The following is a 15,019-nucleotide window of genomic DNA, read 5'->3' as shown; positions in this document are numbered from 1 at the left end:
ATAGGCACTGTATAAAAGAAGATACAGAAATAAGACACATAGAAACTGAGAGTGCCGGCTCACACTTGTAATTCAAGCTCACTGGCACTGAGGCAGGAGGATTTCTATAACAATGACTGTATCAACAAATATGGATCTATTGAATATATAACATGCATGACCCTAATATATGTGTGCCAAAAGGATGCGAAGTGAGAGCATGGGTAACTTCCATGGTATTTGCTCATTTTTTTCTGTAAGATCACACTATTTTTAAGGTGGCTGGATAATAAAGAAGCATGATGTCTATTTCAAACTTAGATTAGAAATAGAAGATAACATGGTCTAAATGAGAAATTTATGAATAAATAACACAGTGTTTTTGAATCACAAAGGATTATTTTATGACCCAGAGGGTATTTACAAAGCCTAAATATGCCTTTGTTGTCACAGCCAGTGGACAAGCAGTGACATTTGTATAAGTGGGTTGAGTTCAGATGCTACTACATCTCTGAGTAGAACCTTTACAATAAAACTGTCTGGCCTCTACATAGCATATTTAGTGTAATGGTTCGGAAAATATTAAACTACTGTATTGGGGAATCCAGGGACTGAAGCCAAAAACTAAATCACAGACCACTGTGTCAACCATATTTTAAAAAATTGAAACATTGTAAATATTGTGAGTATAACGGAAATAAACTCCCATATTTAAATTTTCATTTTTAAAGGTCATTTCACAGCAGCACACTATGTCTGATTTTAATCTTGGTTCCTTCACCCCTCAATATGTTTAACTCACATGACAAAAAGCCATTCATTACTTAAAATACAGCAAGAATTTTCAAAAACTGTCTGGGGATGACTCAAGAGCAAGGGGGCCATACCTGACAATCTGAATTCCATCCCCAGAACCCAGATAGCGGTTCCTGCATGCTGTGCTCTGACCTCCTTGTATGCACTGGGAACGACTGCACCTGTACACAGACACAATGTAATTTTTAAAAATACAGGGAGATATTTACAAACAGGAAAACAAAATGTAGGGACCTCATAGTGATCCTTCATAGGACCGCTCCATTCACTTGCATGAAGCCACATTACTTCAGAAGACATGCTCACGTGGAGATGGGGACTAAAGCGTCTTTCTTAAGTGATGTGTGCCCTCTAATGCTTAGTGGAGACAAAAGTATGTGTAGAGTTGAGTATACGGAATAGAATTTGGAGGAAAAAAGCTAATTGGAGAAGTAATTACAAAATATTTTTATAACTACTTTTCTGTTAAAACAATTACAAATGATGCTGCTTTTAATTTTAACTCATGTTCATTATTAGTACTTACAGAAGCATGTTATTTGTGCTTTAATCTCAGTTCATTCAACCTTGAAAAAATTTATGCATTGCTTTAGAATTCTGTTTATTTGTTTATGTTTTAGATTTCATGATTTTTTCTTGTAGCCACTCATATATTCTGCATAATGGGATAGTTTTATTTTGCATGCATTTTATTTCTTTTCCCTACTGCATTGAAGTGTCTAGAAGTTCCAATATCATGTTGAATAGGAGTAAAGAGAAAAGATTTTTCTCATCCTGGACCTTTAGTATTTCAGCACTATACATGAGCTGTAAGCTTTTGTGTATATTCTGTATCAAGTTGAAGAAGATCCTTAGATACTAGCTTGCTGAGTTCAAACTCAAGTGATTCCTGCATTATATTTCATACATTTTCCTCCCACTGGTTTCAAGTGACTTCATCATTTTTATTTTATTTTTGTGTTTTAAAGTATTTTCAGTTTTAGTTTTTAAATTAAAATATAGCATCATTGTTGCCCTTTCCCTTTCTTCTCTCTATTCTCTCCCGTATACACTCCTCTCTCGATCCCTCTCACATCACGAACTCTTATTCTTTAATTGTTATATGTACATATTCCTAAATATGTAAGTACAACCTGCTCAGTCATACAATGTTATTTGTATTTTTGTATTTTGAAGCATGGTATGACACAGGGCAGGCTAGTTTCAAGTTCATTATATAAGCAAGACTGGCTTGCCTGGGACTTTCGTTTCTTTCTGTTTTTACCTATCAAGAGCTGATAGAGCAGGCATGTCATCTGATAATTACCATATCTGTGTCATTCAACTGTGACTAAATATCAGAAGTGAACAGTTTAAGAGGAAAAAGATCTCTTGTCCATAGATACCTGGTTCATTGTTTTTAGCATGTAGTAAAACAGCACCATGGCAAAAAGCCATCATTCTGATCTCCTGCAGCCACAATGTAGGGAGAGGGAGCAATAGATGCACACACACACACACACACACACACACACACACACACACACACACACACACACACACACAAAGGCAAGCCTCCATGGCCTGTCTCCAAACCAGCCCTACTTCTGCATGCCCATTCACTGTGAATGAATGCATCCATTGATAAGGACGCCTGTGGCCTTGTCATCTCTCAATACTACCACTCTACAGGACTAAGCCTTTGACACATGAGCCTTTGAAGGGACCCTTTAATCCAAGCTAGAACATCTAGAAAATTTGGTTGTTTTGATATAGGCATTTAATGACTTTCTTTTCTCACGTAGTTATTATTTTCGTGATAAAATGTGTAGTGTTTGATGGTATGTTGGAATGTTTGTGGGTAGACAGCTTGTCTTCTTCTCATCCATTTTTCAGGTATTCCAGAATTTCTCATCTCTCTCTCTCTCTCTCTCTCTCTCTCTCTCTCTCTCTCTCTCTCTCTCTCTCTCTCTTTCCTTGTCCTCTCATTATGTCCAGGTTTTATGGGGGGGAGGAGTGAGGGTGTTGCTATTATTGTTTGTTTTTTAAAGTTGTGAGTGGGACAATCTGTGACTACAGTACTGTATTGTTGTCATAGTGCCTGAAGTTCCATATTTCTGGGTTTTTATTTGTTTTGTTTTGTTTTTTTTACTTGATTTTTTTTCAAAGCAAATTGATCAGTTTTGGGTTTTCTGTTTTCCACCTCCCAATGAATGGGAATGTTGCCTGCAGACATGCAGGGCCTGCTGACCATTACACATTCACCGCAGTGTGTCTTTCTTCTCCGTCTACAGCACGTACCATGCTTCAAGACAGGAAATTTTTCTTCAAGTTTCTGTGATTGGAAAACTGGGTGGTAGATATTTCTCCTTCTACCTTTCATTGACGATTCAGACCTCGTGGGTTCTGGTTGCATGCAAAGAGGTGCAGTCAGCACAGTGTCTATCTTCCTTTCTCCTGGTTAGAAGCATCATGTCCACCTGTTTTGACAAATGCCCTCAGGACAGAGAAAACAGCACAGGGCTCTGCTCACTCAGCTCCTGCTTTTCTTCTCTTCTTTGGACCACTAAATGCTAATCTTATTTCCAGTTTAGTATTTCAAAGTTGAAACATTTATCAAACACTGTGTTTGCTTTCTCTAAGTAGGCGTGTTAGAATACCCAGTCCACTCTACCCTTGCATATCTTTAACGTGTATCTAATCTGAGCAGGAAGAAGGCCAGCTAGCTTGTTTTCCTTCAGTTCTCTAGATGACAATACTTTAAACCATAAGAAATTACTGCAAACTCCTACACAAATATTGCAGTATGAAACTTAAATGTCATGGTTAAGAAGTCCTCAAACACTACCTTGAAATGATATTTTATCTTCTTTAACAAGGATATGCTGCCCTCCAGCTTTGTATGAAGAAAAATAACATGCCTTGCCATAATTATCCCTCTTTCTCCTCAAGCTGCATTCTTTCATAGAGAAAAAGCAGAAAGAATTCAAGGTTTTTCAAAATATATAAACTAACAGTAGCTGATTCACATTTTATATTTTACCTTTTTCTAAATATTTATTTCAAAAATTCATTATAAAATCTTTGAGCTTGAGATTCCTGTACATAGTCAATGTACAAGAACTAGACTGTGTACTAGATTTTTAGAGGCATCTTCTGGCCAGTTCTGAGTCAGTCTGTGAGAAAGCAAGATTGTTCCTATAAATATAACCCCAGAGTGCTTGCTCTAGATGTCACCACAAGGCCAGTTAATAGAAGAGACTGGAATTTGAACAATGAGTAAGATTTTCCTGCAGAAGTACTTTCAACTTGGGAACAAATATCTATTTTAAATCATCCTTTTTCATACAATTGTTAATAAAAATGTAGGCAATATAATATATAGATTAATTCCCTCAATGAAGATATTGTAAGCAGCTATTATTGGTAATGCATAGGTGACTTGGGCAAATATAAAATCTTGAAATAAAGAGTCTCAAGATGAAGTAGGAGGATCAGTAGCTCAAGATCAATTCAGCTGCATAGCATGTTGAGACCAGTGGGACACATGAGACCTTATCTAAAAAAAAAATAAAATTAGAAACAAAACGTAACAACAATAGAATATTATCTAAATACCTACAATTATTCCTAATATTCAAGTTAATAAAAAATTCTGATTACTTAAGCCATTAGCATTTCATAATAATGAGCAGATGAATGGTATTTTCTTTGTCAAACTGAAAACAATTATTTGATCCCAAATATTTACTATTTATTATCTTATAGTGATGTGAATTGAATCCAAGTCCTTGTGCATGTTAAGCAAGGTCTCTACTATTAAGCTGTAGTCCCTTTCTTCATATTATTTCCCTGTTCACTCACAGTCAAACGTTTCCAGACACTGATTAACACAGGCTGAATTAATTTTGGGAGTGTTCCAGCTCACTGTTAGCTGGATTTGTATACAACAAATTGCTGAGCTGTTCTTTAAATGTTACCTATGGCCTGTCTATTTTTAAAACCAAGTCCTATCATATTTTTACACGAATCACCAGTAGACCTTCAAAGAGAATAATATTCTTCCAGATTATCATACATTAGTCCTACAAAAAAACCACAGTATTATACTTAGTAAAGCCCTGTGTTTTATGCCAGTCTTATGGGCCAAATCTTTCAATGTGTTCCTTATCAGAAAAGGTACAGTTAATAAAAAGAAATTAATCCAGAAATTCTCAATACAGGTCATTTAACATAAAAACAACTCATATTAGAAAGGCAAACCAAAACCAAAACAAAACATGAGAACCACAAAAACCTCCTACAGGATCCAAGACTGCAGAGCTAGGAGTATCACCAGAACATAGAACTTCAGCTGAACTCTGTGTTGACCACATAGTTGGTGTAGGATCAAGGGTGATGTCTGCTGGAGGTGTGGAATGGAGTCAGTGGGAGCAAAGTCATCAGAACTGTATTCTTTATTCTTGTGCCACCTTGGAAGTGCTATGTCTTTGTTCTAGATCTAGAAGAAACAGCTGCTAACAAGCTACTACTGTATGCTCTTGCTAGAAGCATGCTGCAGCTCGAGACAGGAGAGAGGCCCTTATCTGCTCTTCTGACCTAACAGTCTCAAGTCATTAACCCCTAAATGGTAAGACACTCAATAGAATGAGTTTGCAGATGTCTATCCCCAGTATAAAAGAGCATATTATAAAACTGATGATTCTAGCACAGGGGCACACTATCTACAACAGCTTCCTCCACTTAAGATAAAGCTTTGCTTCTAGGTTCATCTGCTGCTCAAGCATCACCAATTGTCTTCTATTAGATTTGCCTCTGTCACCAGAACACATTAAAATTTTCCATTTTGGTCATCACAGCAAGATATTTTACAGCCCTGGAGTACAATCCTGTTTCTCCTTTATCATTGGTACATTCCATCTATCAGTCCTTAGTTTCCCTTTCTAATTTGATTCAAAAAGACTTTTTTCATTATGCTAAATGCTTGTGTTTTTGTGTGTCTTAGAATATAGCCCACAGTACCTTTATGTGAAGAGTGGTTGGAGTGCATTTCCCATTTGCATTTGTATCTCTCTCAAGATCACAACAGTCTGCCTCTTTCTCCACATAACTATTGTTGTGCTAATTGTATCACCCACAAGCTCCCCCAGTTTAGAAATGATACCTCATTATTGTCTGCACATCCCAAATGTTAAATGGTCATTGATTGATAGAATTGCCTAAATGGAAATATGCAAAGATAGAAAAGCAATACAGGTCTTATGAATATATGAATTAATTTAATACCTTTAATCAGAAAACAGAGATTAGCTTTGTCAGAATATACATTTCTAAGTTTCTGTACTTTCTGTCTTGTAGCTCTTCCATGATGATTAATATTTAAATGGTTACAAGTATCTAACTCTCAAAAGTTCCAGAAGTGCCCCTGTCCAGTTGATGTTGGAAAATCACAAGTTATTTCTTTTTCTTTACTTCTTTATGATCATAATGACATGTAAGCCAAGACATCAGAAGGCTGCGTGTGCACCTACGTGATATCCCAGCAGTTTCTCTCTAGCATCTATCCTGATTCTGCAGAAAAGGGACGTCCTGCCAGCTGTCATGTTTTTCCACAGCATAGCGAAAATCTATGGAATTAAATATGCATCCATTGGTTTTGCTATCTGCAGATGGTTAGAGGCCCCAGGAGAAAGGACACATTGAATTACCTATCAGTTCCAGGTTTGATAAGGTGGACTCAATGCTTCATGAATAATGCCACGAATAATCTCAATTTCTTTTTGATCACCGAGAAAATAATATTCTCTCTTGATACCACTAATATCTAAAATGAGCTGTTTCATAAATTTAGCTGACCAGAGAGAAGTCACCTTAAAGATAAACTTTATCCATTTGGATGTTGATATTATAAATAAGCATTTATAATATAAAACTAAAATTATGACATAAGACCAAGCAAGACTCAGATGAATTGCAGGGTTGTTAAGTCTCTGGGTGTAGAAGTGCTGAGCACGCTGCCGCCAATCATGAGCTCATTGAATTAAAAATCAGTTTTATTCATTTACTCTCAATCTTCATTTTGGACCTAAGCCTTAAAAGATTATGCATGTGCTGGTAGAGGACATCAAGTTACAGAAGCTATAAATTGTAGGAAACCACTAAATACAGATTTTCAAAATTAAGTGATCTTATTGTCAGTATTCTATAAAGCTTTGATTTTGTGTAAGTGTCGATAGCATGCTTTCTAATGCACAAAGTTTTCTCCCTAATTGCTGGGCATCATGAACATGTTTTGAGCACGTTATTTCTTGGCCATTTTTATTTCTTCTTCAGAAAACTCTCTATTTAGGCTCCTGGCCCAGTTTTTAATTGAACCATTTGCTTCTTTGACTGTTCTTTAAGTTCTTTGATATTAATTCATTAACAAATTATTGGTATTAATCCTCTGTCAGATGTAGAGCTGGCAAAGAGTCTGTTTCATTCTGTGGGTTTCTTCTTCCCTCCATTGCTGTTTCCTTTGCTTTACATAAGCTTTTTAGTTTTATGAAGTCAATTGTTGGCCTTAATTCCTAGGCAAACGAAGTCCTGTTCAGAAAGTCCTTTCCTACCTGTATATTTTATATAGTGCTGCCTATGTTTTGTTCTGATAGTTTTAGCATTTCTGGTTCCAAATCGAGTTATTTGGAGTTAATTTTAGGTGCAGAGTGAGAGATATGGGTCAAACTGCATCCAGAACTGATAAGTTAACCTAAACAACTGACAGCAAGTGCTGGCCAGATTTGGGGGAAAGGAAAAGCCTTGTTCACTTTTTGTTGGAATGCAAACTGGTCAACCACTCTGGGGATCAGTATGGAGAATCTTCAAAAAACTAGAAAGAAATCTACCATATGACTCAACTATGCCACTCTTTGGCATATGCCCAAAGGATCCGGCATCCTACCCCACAGATGCTTGCTTGGCAATGTTCATTGTATCTTATTCAGAAATAGGAAGTAGAATGAACCCAAATGCCCTTCAACAAGTGAAAGGACAATGAAAAATGCTGCATAGACACAATGGAATACTATGTAGCTATAAAGAAAAGTGAGATGACATTTGAAGGTAAATAGACGGACCCAGAGAAGATCATTCTGAGTGAGTTACCCAAGACCCAGAAGACAAATACCGAATGTTGTCTCTAATCTGAGGTTCCTAGTTCTAAGTCTTCAGATGTGAGTATAAAACATGGAGTAGCTGTAGAAGGCAGGAAAGTATAAAGGATCCATAGCATGGAGAGGAAAATAGCAGGATACAGGCAATATACAACAGGGAAAAGAAAACAGGGAAAGGAGCAGAGACCCACTTAGGGAAAGGAAGGGAGAGCGATACAGAAGGAAAGGAGGGAGGAAGAGAAAATAACACCAAGGCTGTCAGAAGAAACCTCAAGGAATCCTATGTATTTTTACCTAAACTATTCGCAATACATATACATGTATGGTTTAATACACCAAACTGTGTTAATATATCTATAGATTGGTATGAAATAAAGTCATGCCAAGTGGGCTGACAATGCTCACCATAAAGACCATACATTAACAAAAACCCCAGTACCAGGCACAAGAAGCCTTTTGAGTGATTGGTCAGGATACTTTAAGTAACTCGCAAAACGATATAGACCATTGATGCTGCTCTTGGCTGCCTCCCAAAAGGTTAAAGGTGCACTCCTATTGCTGAAGACACTACACACTTAGGATACAAGTGTGAATCATGTGATTCCTGCTGGATCCAACCTGAAAGCCTTGTTTCTGTGGTCTAGCTTACATAGTATGAAAAATTACTATGCATGCTTCTAAGGGAGAGAAGCAATTAGCAGTCTTATCCAGCTGTGACCCCTGTGAATGGCAACAGTGACCAGCAGGGCAGGATATCTGTAAAGGGACAATAAGGTGCGTTCACATGATGACAATGAACAGCTGATTGGACTTTAGGCCCACTCGACAGGATGGAAATCATGACTGGTACCGGAAACTTAGCCAGCTTACTGGGACTAGTGAAGTCATGGACTTAGAAGCAAATCTACTACCCTTATTTTGATAGACAAGTGCAATCCCTAACTACAATCTAAGTCTCATCCTCATGCCCATAGATAAGTGAAGCCATCACTATGCATCAAAGAAGCTTCTCCTAACAGCAATTGGAAAACATCCCTGGAAACCACAGCTCAACACAATGGAGAGATCATCAGGCTATGAGGAGCCCAGCCCCAGTGGACACATCTGCAGCACCTCCTGCATCTGTGGCTCAGGGAACTCTGTAAGAGAGTAGGATGGAAAGACTGTAAGAGCCAGAATACCAGGAAGTCTGCTGGTAGACTGTGTCTGCTAAAAATGGCTACATAAACAAAACCCAAACAATGACGATACGAATAGTGCTCCCCGCGCCCCTGCCTCTTGAAAGAGGAAGAATTAGCCTCTTTTGGGGATGAACCTTCCAATTGATTATCCAAAATAAGTGGTCAGCCTTGAAATCATACATACACTACCACCAAAAATGGACTTAGCAGTTTGTATTTATAAATTTGTGCACACACACATACATATATGCATACATATACATGTATATATACATACACATACACACTTATAAAACAGTAACTAAAGAAAAAATGGCTACTACACTGAGGGGGGAGGGAGACATGGGTGGGATTGGAGGGAGGGAATGTTGGAGGGCCTGGAGGGAAGAAAATGGGAAGTGATATAATTAGTTAAAATGCATTAATTTTACCATCAAAATTATTATGCAGTGAGAGATATGCTTCAGAATTAACACTACTTAAAACAGATGAAAGACAGTTAAAGCCAAGTGATTACAATAAAGAATGCCCTTTGCAATCAATTCCTTAATGTGTCTCAAAGCTCCATGTGGTATATTGATCTGTATTTGACATTTTTGCAGCTGCTTCTTAGATTCAATATATTTGTACCAGTGACTGAAATAAACATGAAGAAGCCCATGTAACTAAATTTCTTTTCAGTTATAATTTTACCTACACTTTGATGTTACATCTGGACGCTTGTGGTTCTAAAAGCACATTAGGGACACAGAGATAAGCCTTAGATCCAATTTGAGTGTTATTGGGCAGGAAAACATTCAAGGGCCTGCTTTTTCCTCAGAGTACCAGCTGATGATGAGTGGCAGGTTCCTGTTACATGTCTTCGTTTGCTCTAATGAGTCTGAAAATGGCATCCCAGTTTAAAGTGACTTTGGAAGATTATCAACCAGAGAACTCTGGTTGTTTTTAAAGGGACTTAGTAGCAAAGAAGACAATGTTTATTGTGAAAATACATAATATTGATGTCCCAGCAAGCTATTTATAGAGAAGAAAAATCACAATGTGTTTTATAGCAACAGCGGCACAGCAAACTAGAAGTCTGAACAAATAAAGAGTCTCAATGAGCCTCAGGAACAGAGCTCAGGTTTCAGGGTGTGAATTAAGTGAAAAAAAAATTTTTTTGAGACAGGGTTTCTCTGTGTAGTTTTGGAGCCTTTCCTGGAACTCTCTGTAGCCCAGGCTGGCCTTGAACTCACAGAGATCCACCTGCCTCTGCCTCCCGAGTGCTAGGATTAAGGGCGGGTGCTACCACTGCCCAGCAAGTGAAAATATTTTAATGAACTCATCACATAAAATTTTTACAGAAAACTTTTACTGAATCTTTCCACTGGATATCTACTAACAGGTTATACCAAACCCAAACAACAGCAATAATTCCATAAAGAGATGGAAAACAAGGAAATTCATGAATAAATCATGTGTACTAGTTCCATTTCCTATTACTATGACAATATACTCTGAAAACAGCAACTTAGAAGTGAAGGGATTTGGCTCACAATTCTTGGGTACCACCTATCATTGAAGGGAGGCCATGGAGTCTGGAGGTGGAGAGTTGATCACATCACTCTCACAATCAGAAACAGACAGCAATGAATGCGTGAATGGTTGTACTCACCTTCCTTTTCCATTAGTAAACAGTGCAGGACACTCTGCCTGGAGAAGACTGTCACTGACACAGGGTGAGTCTCTGCACATTAATGAACAGAATGACAATAATCTCTCATAGACATGCTCAGTGTCCAACCGGCTCTAGAAAATTCCTCAATGAGACCGGCTTTCCAGGTGACTCTAGGTTGAGTCGGGTTGACAACTGACTACCACACCATGTACATACCACGAGGAATGTTCCCTGTTTTCTATAAGACATACTTTAGCTTAATGAATCTGGGTATACAAGAGGCAAATAATGTTTTCTGTTACTGTGTTCTCTGCAGCTTTTCCTCTGCCCTCTCTTTCATCTCCTTTTGTGGTTCCAATCCTCTCCTTCTCCCTCTCCTTCTCCCTCTCCTTCTCCTTCTCATTCTACCAACCCTTCTCTAGTTCTGGGTTCCTCCTCCCTTCACTCCTACTGCCCTGTCTCTAAAGATCTCACGGACATCATATTCCATAGAAAAATACTTCTTACATAAGCTTCCCAGAAGACTGAGCAAGGAAAAATGGAAGTGAGTGCCCTTTCCAGAGCCTTGAGTTTACACAACAAAGAACATTTTCTGCTTGTTTGTATTGCCCTTGCTCTTTTTAACATTGCTGATAAGCAGAAAGCCAATGTTCTTAACACAAGTAAAGACGCATCAATGGGTTTTGCCTGGGAACGTTAGTTCCGAGTTGGTTTGATTGAGTCACTGGCCTAGAAATAGGTTAGGGTCTCTAAGCAATCACTAGAAACACAGTTCTGAGTAAGGAAGAGGCTCTGATTTCTATCTACACATTCAATGGGTGTCTAAAGAGTAGCATGAAGACAATGTCCTCAAGGAGCAATACATGGAAGATACTCATGATATTGAAGCAGACAAAGAAATGTTACGGAAGAAATAGAAACGGAGATAGCAGATTTAGAAAATGCCCAGATATCAAGGAACTGAGAGGTGAGAGAAGGGAAAGTTTAAAGGAGACTCTGGCAGAAGCTCCAGGTAGTGGGACTGTAGAAGGAAACACCCAAGGATTTCAGCTGTTGGCTAAAAAGAGTTTTTGAGACAATTCACTGCTTGTTCAGGATCAAAGACCAAAACCTGAGTAATAAATAGGAAGGAGTAAATGAGCATAACAGACATGGTGTAAATTTTTAAATAAAAAGCAATTAGGAGGAACAGAAATGGTCTGGCGGAGACAATAACAAGCGTGATTCATTTTGTTTCATTTCTCCTTAGAGACAAGCTAGATGGAATTCATTGTCAGAGGCAGGTGAGGTCACACAGAGAAAAGGACCGTACAAACAAGAGAAGAGGAAACTGATGAGGTGTGTGGAAAACAGACCGAACTGGATAAAGACCATCCATGAAAGCATTAAATCTACATGAGAAGAATCCTCATCACAGGAACAGAATGCAAAGGATGGCCATGAAGACTAGCTTTGGGAGCTTCTAGCAGGTACATTAGCAAGGATCAGTGAAGTAGCAGATGGGCATCTCTAGAGTAAATTCTGTAACGCTTTTTAAGACTTACAGGTCTTGGTTAAATGTGATTCACCTACAATGTTGTTGTTATGATTGCAAATGGAAATGGATAAAAAGAAGAACTGGCATGGAAGACGGCTTAGTTTGGGATTGCACGTTCGCCTAAGGAAGGCCAGTGTGGGCGCTCAGCACTCTCTCTACCATCCTTTAGCACTGGAACCAGATTCCCTTTGGAGCCTCATAGCTCTTCCTTGCTCCTTCCCATGCGCTCCTGTGGAATATTTTACTCTGGTCTCCATGTTCTCTCCAAGCATGCTGAAACTTGGAGCAGTGTTGCATGAGAGCACAGAATGACATTTAATATAGAGAAATCCATTTTATTCATTGTTTCCGAGAAGATAAATTCAAACTCCTAGACATAGTTAAGTGTACTTCTTGCATTGTGCATGAATGTCTAATCTGCCTCCTTCACCAGATATTAAATTTTTCAGGTCCAAAATATGTATTAAAATATTTATATTCTGTGCCTTTAAACTATTTTACTTACTGGGAGTTTCTGAAGAGTGTTTTATTCTTTACCTTTCATTTAAAACAACAACAAAAACAAATAAACAAACAGACATCCAGCAACCCCTTTTTTTGCATGTGAAAGGGTCTCAGAACGTAACCCAGGCATGCCTGTAACTCAGATCATACTTGGCTTTTATTCTATTTTTTAATTATGTTCATGTGTGTGTAAATTCACAGAAGTGTCAGTGTTTATGGTAGTCAGAGGTTTTGATCCCCTTGAATAGCACTACTGGAGTTGTAGGTGACAGCGAGCTGTCTGTCCTACCTGGGAACTAGGACCTAAATACGGGTCTTGTGTAGGAGCAGCATGTGCTCTTAACCACTGAGCCATCCCATCAGCTACATCATGCTTTTAATTCTATATTGATCAGGCAGAGGCATAGTACACAGGTAGTTTTCACAGTGTGTTATATATATTAATAGGGCAGGCCTTTTTCTGTGTGTTCTAATGTGTTTCCATATTATCAGCATCACTTTTACTTGCTTTTGATAATGTATAACTATTTAGTGGTCTGTGAAGTGATAAGAAACCCCATGTTACAAATACCTTGCTGTTAATCTTAGTAGTAAGAAAATGCTTCCATGAAGGCCATTGTAGCACATGCCTTTAATTCCAGCACTTTGGAGGCAGAGGCAGGCAGATCTCCGAGTTTGAGGGCAGGCTGGTCTACAAAGAGAGTTCCAGGAGAACCAAGGCTGCACAGAGAAACCCTGTATCAAAGAAAAGAAAGAAAGAAAGAAAGAACAAAAGAAAGAAAGAAAGAAAGAAAGAAAGAAAGAAAGAAAGAAAGAAAGAAAGAAAGAAAGAAAAAGAAAGTAAAGAAAAGAAAAGAAAGCATTTCTAATATTTAACTCTACCTGAATGAAATACTCAGATTCTGCAAAAACAAATTGCATAAGAACAAAAGGCACTCAAGGAGTAACAGAGCAGATATATCACAACTGTCCAGAACTGTCAAGGACATCTTAACACAATCAAAATCCATGTGTTCTTAGATATCTTTAAGCTTATTTAAGAAAGATCAAATGCACCAGGCGGTGGTGGTGCACGCATTTAATCCCAGCACTCGGGAGGCAGAGCCAGGCAGATCTCTGTGAGTTCGAGGCCAGCCTGGTCTACATAGTGAGATCCAGGACAGGCACCAAAACTACACAGAGAAACCCTGTCTCTAAAAACAAAAAACAACAAAACAAAACAAAACAAAACAAAAAAGATCTGATGCACTGTTTAATTAATACCAAAAATTCAGGACTGTGGTCAGTAAAGAACCTGGATCAGTGGTAGATGGCTCATGACTTACATTAGTTTGCAAAACTTACAGACCTCATAACCAATTTTTGTCTTTAAGAAATATTTAAGGTCTTACTGAAAAATTAGAATTCACTCTTATGGAAATTAATTTAAAAATCCCTCGTTCTGGTTAGTAGTTAGTTCTATTGACTCCCTACTGAAGTATTTTAAGTACTGATCTGATTGATTTACATTTACCAGAAATATATGTACATATGTGTATATATGTATATAATTTATTATCTAGCATATATTCATAATTATATCACATGAATATTGTCAATTTATTGGTCTGCTGATTTCTTTCATTGATTAAAAATTAGATGTATAAAAGCATTTTCTATGTTTCTAAATATAGCTCAATTTTATAAGCATACAAATTCTGACTGTAGGTAAGTTTCTATAAAAGATTTTACTATGGAAATAGAGTACTCTTTAAAAGGATGGTGCCAATCATGCATTCACAAATATATAGGAATCCAGTCATGTATCCATCTAGGGCTTGCAACAACAGGTAACTTAGTCCTAGGCACTAGCCAATCATAGTAACATGTACATATGGCTTGAGTTCTAACTCTGAGTACATTGTTCTTCATCTAGTAACATTACTATGTATATCTCTCTACACACATGAAATGAAAGGATGATTATACCAACTCCAAAAGTATTGTTGTAAGATGAAAGGATATAATGCAATGTGATATCCTGAAGCTTCCCATTCTAAACTTCCTCTGTCACTTCTGTGGCCTTTTCCTTTTTATTGTTCTGATACATATCAACATTTATAAACGAACACTCCAAGATACAAACAAGTAGACATGTTTAAGCACACATCCATGCAAGAGTGAACTGAAGAAGTATGGACATTCAGCATGTCCAGATCTTCAGAACATACAAAAC

General features: G+C 37.8%; 1 long non-coding RNA gene across 1 annotated transcript in view; it reads right to left on the bottom strand.

The window, feature by feature from the left end:
* Window positions 1-876: 876 nt before the first annotated feature.
* LOC128110449 (uncharacterized) overlaps window positions 877-15,019 on the bottom strand; it is a 40,761-nt gene continuing 26,618 nt past the window's right edge. Inside the window, exon 3 of the long non-coding RNA XR_008218204.1 lies at window positions 877-956. This is a non-coding gene — a long non-coding RNA (uncharacterized LOC128110449). The remainder of the gene's footprint in view (window positions 957-15,019) is intronic.

Source organism: Peromyscus californicus, unplaced genomic scaffold (genome assembly GCF_007827085.1).
Source record: "Peromyscus californicus insignis strain IS unplaced genomic scaffold, ASM782708v3 Scaffold_15__1_contigs__length_86483966, whole genome shotgun sequence".
In the NCBI taxonomy this organism is placed as follows: Eukaryota; Metazoa; Chordata; class Mammalia; order Rodentia; family Cricetidae; genus Peromyscus; species Peromyscus californicus.
This window is presented reverse-complemented; position numbering and strand designations above follow the sequence as displayed.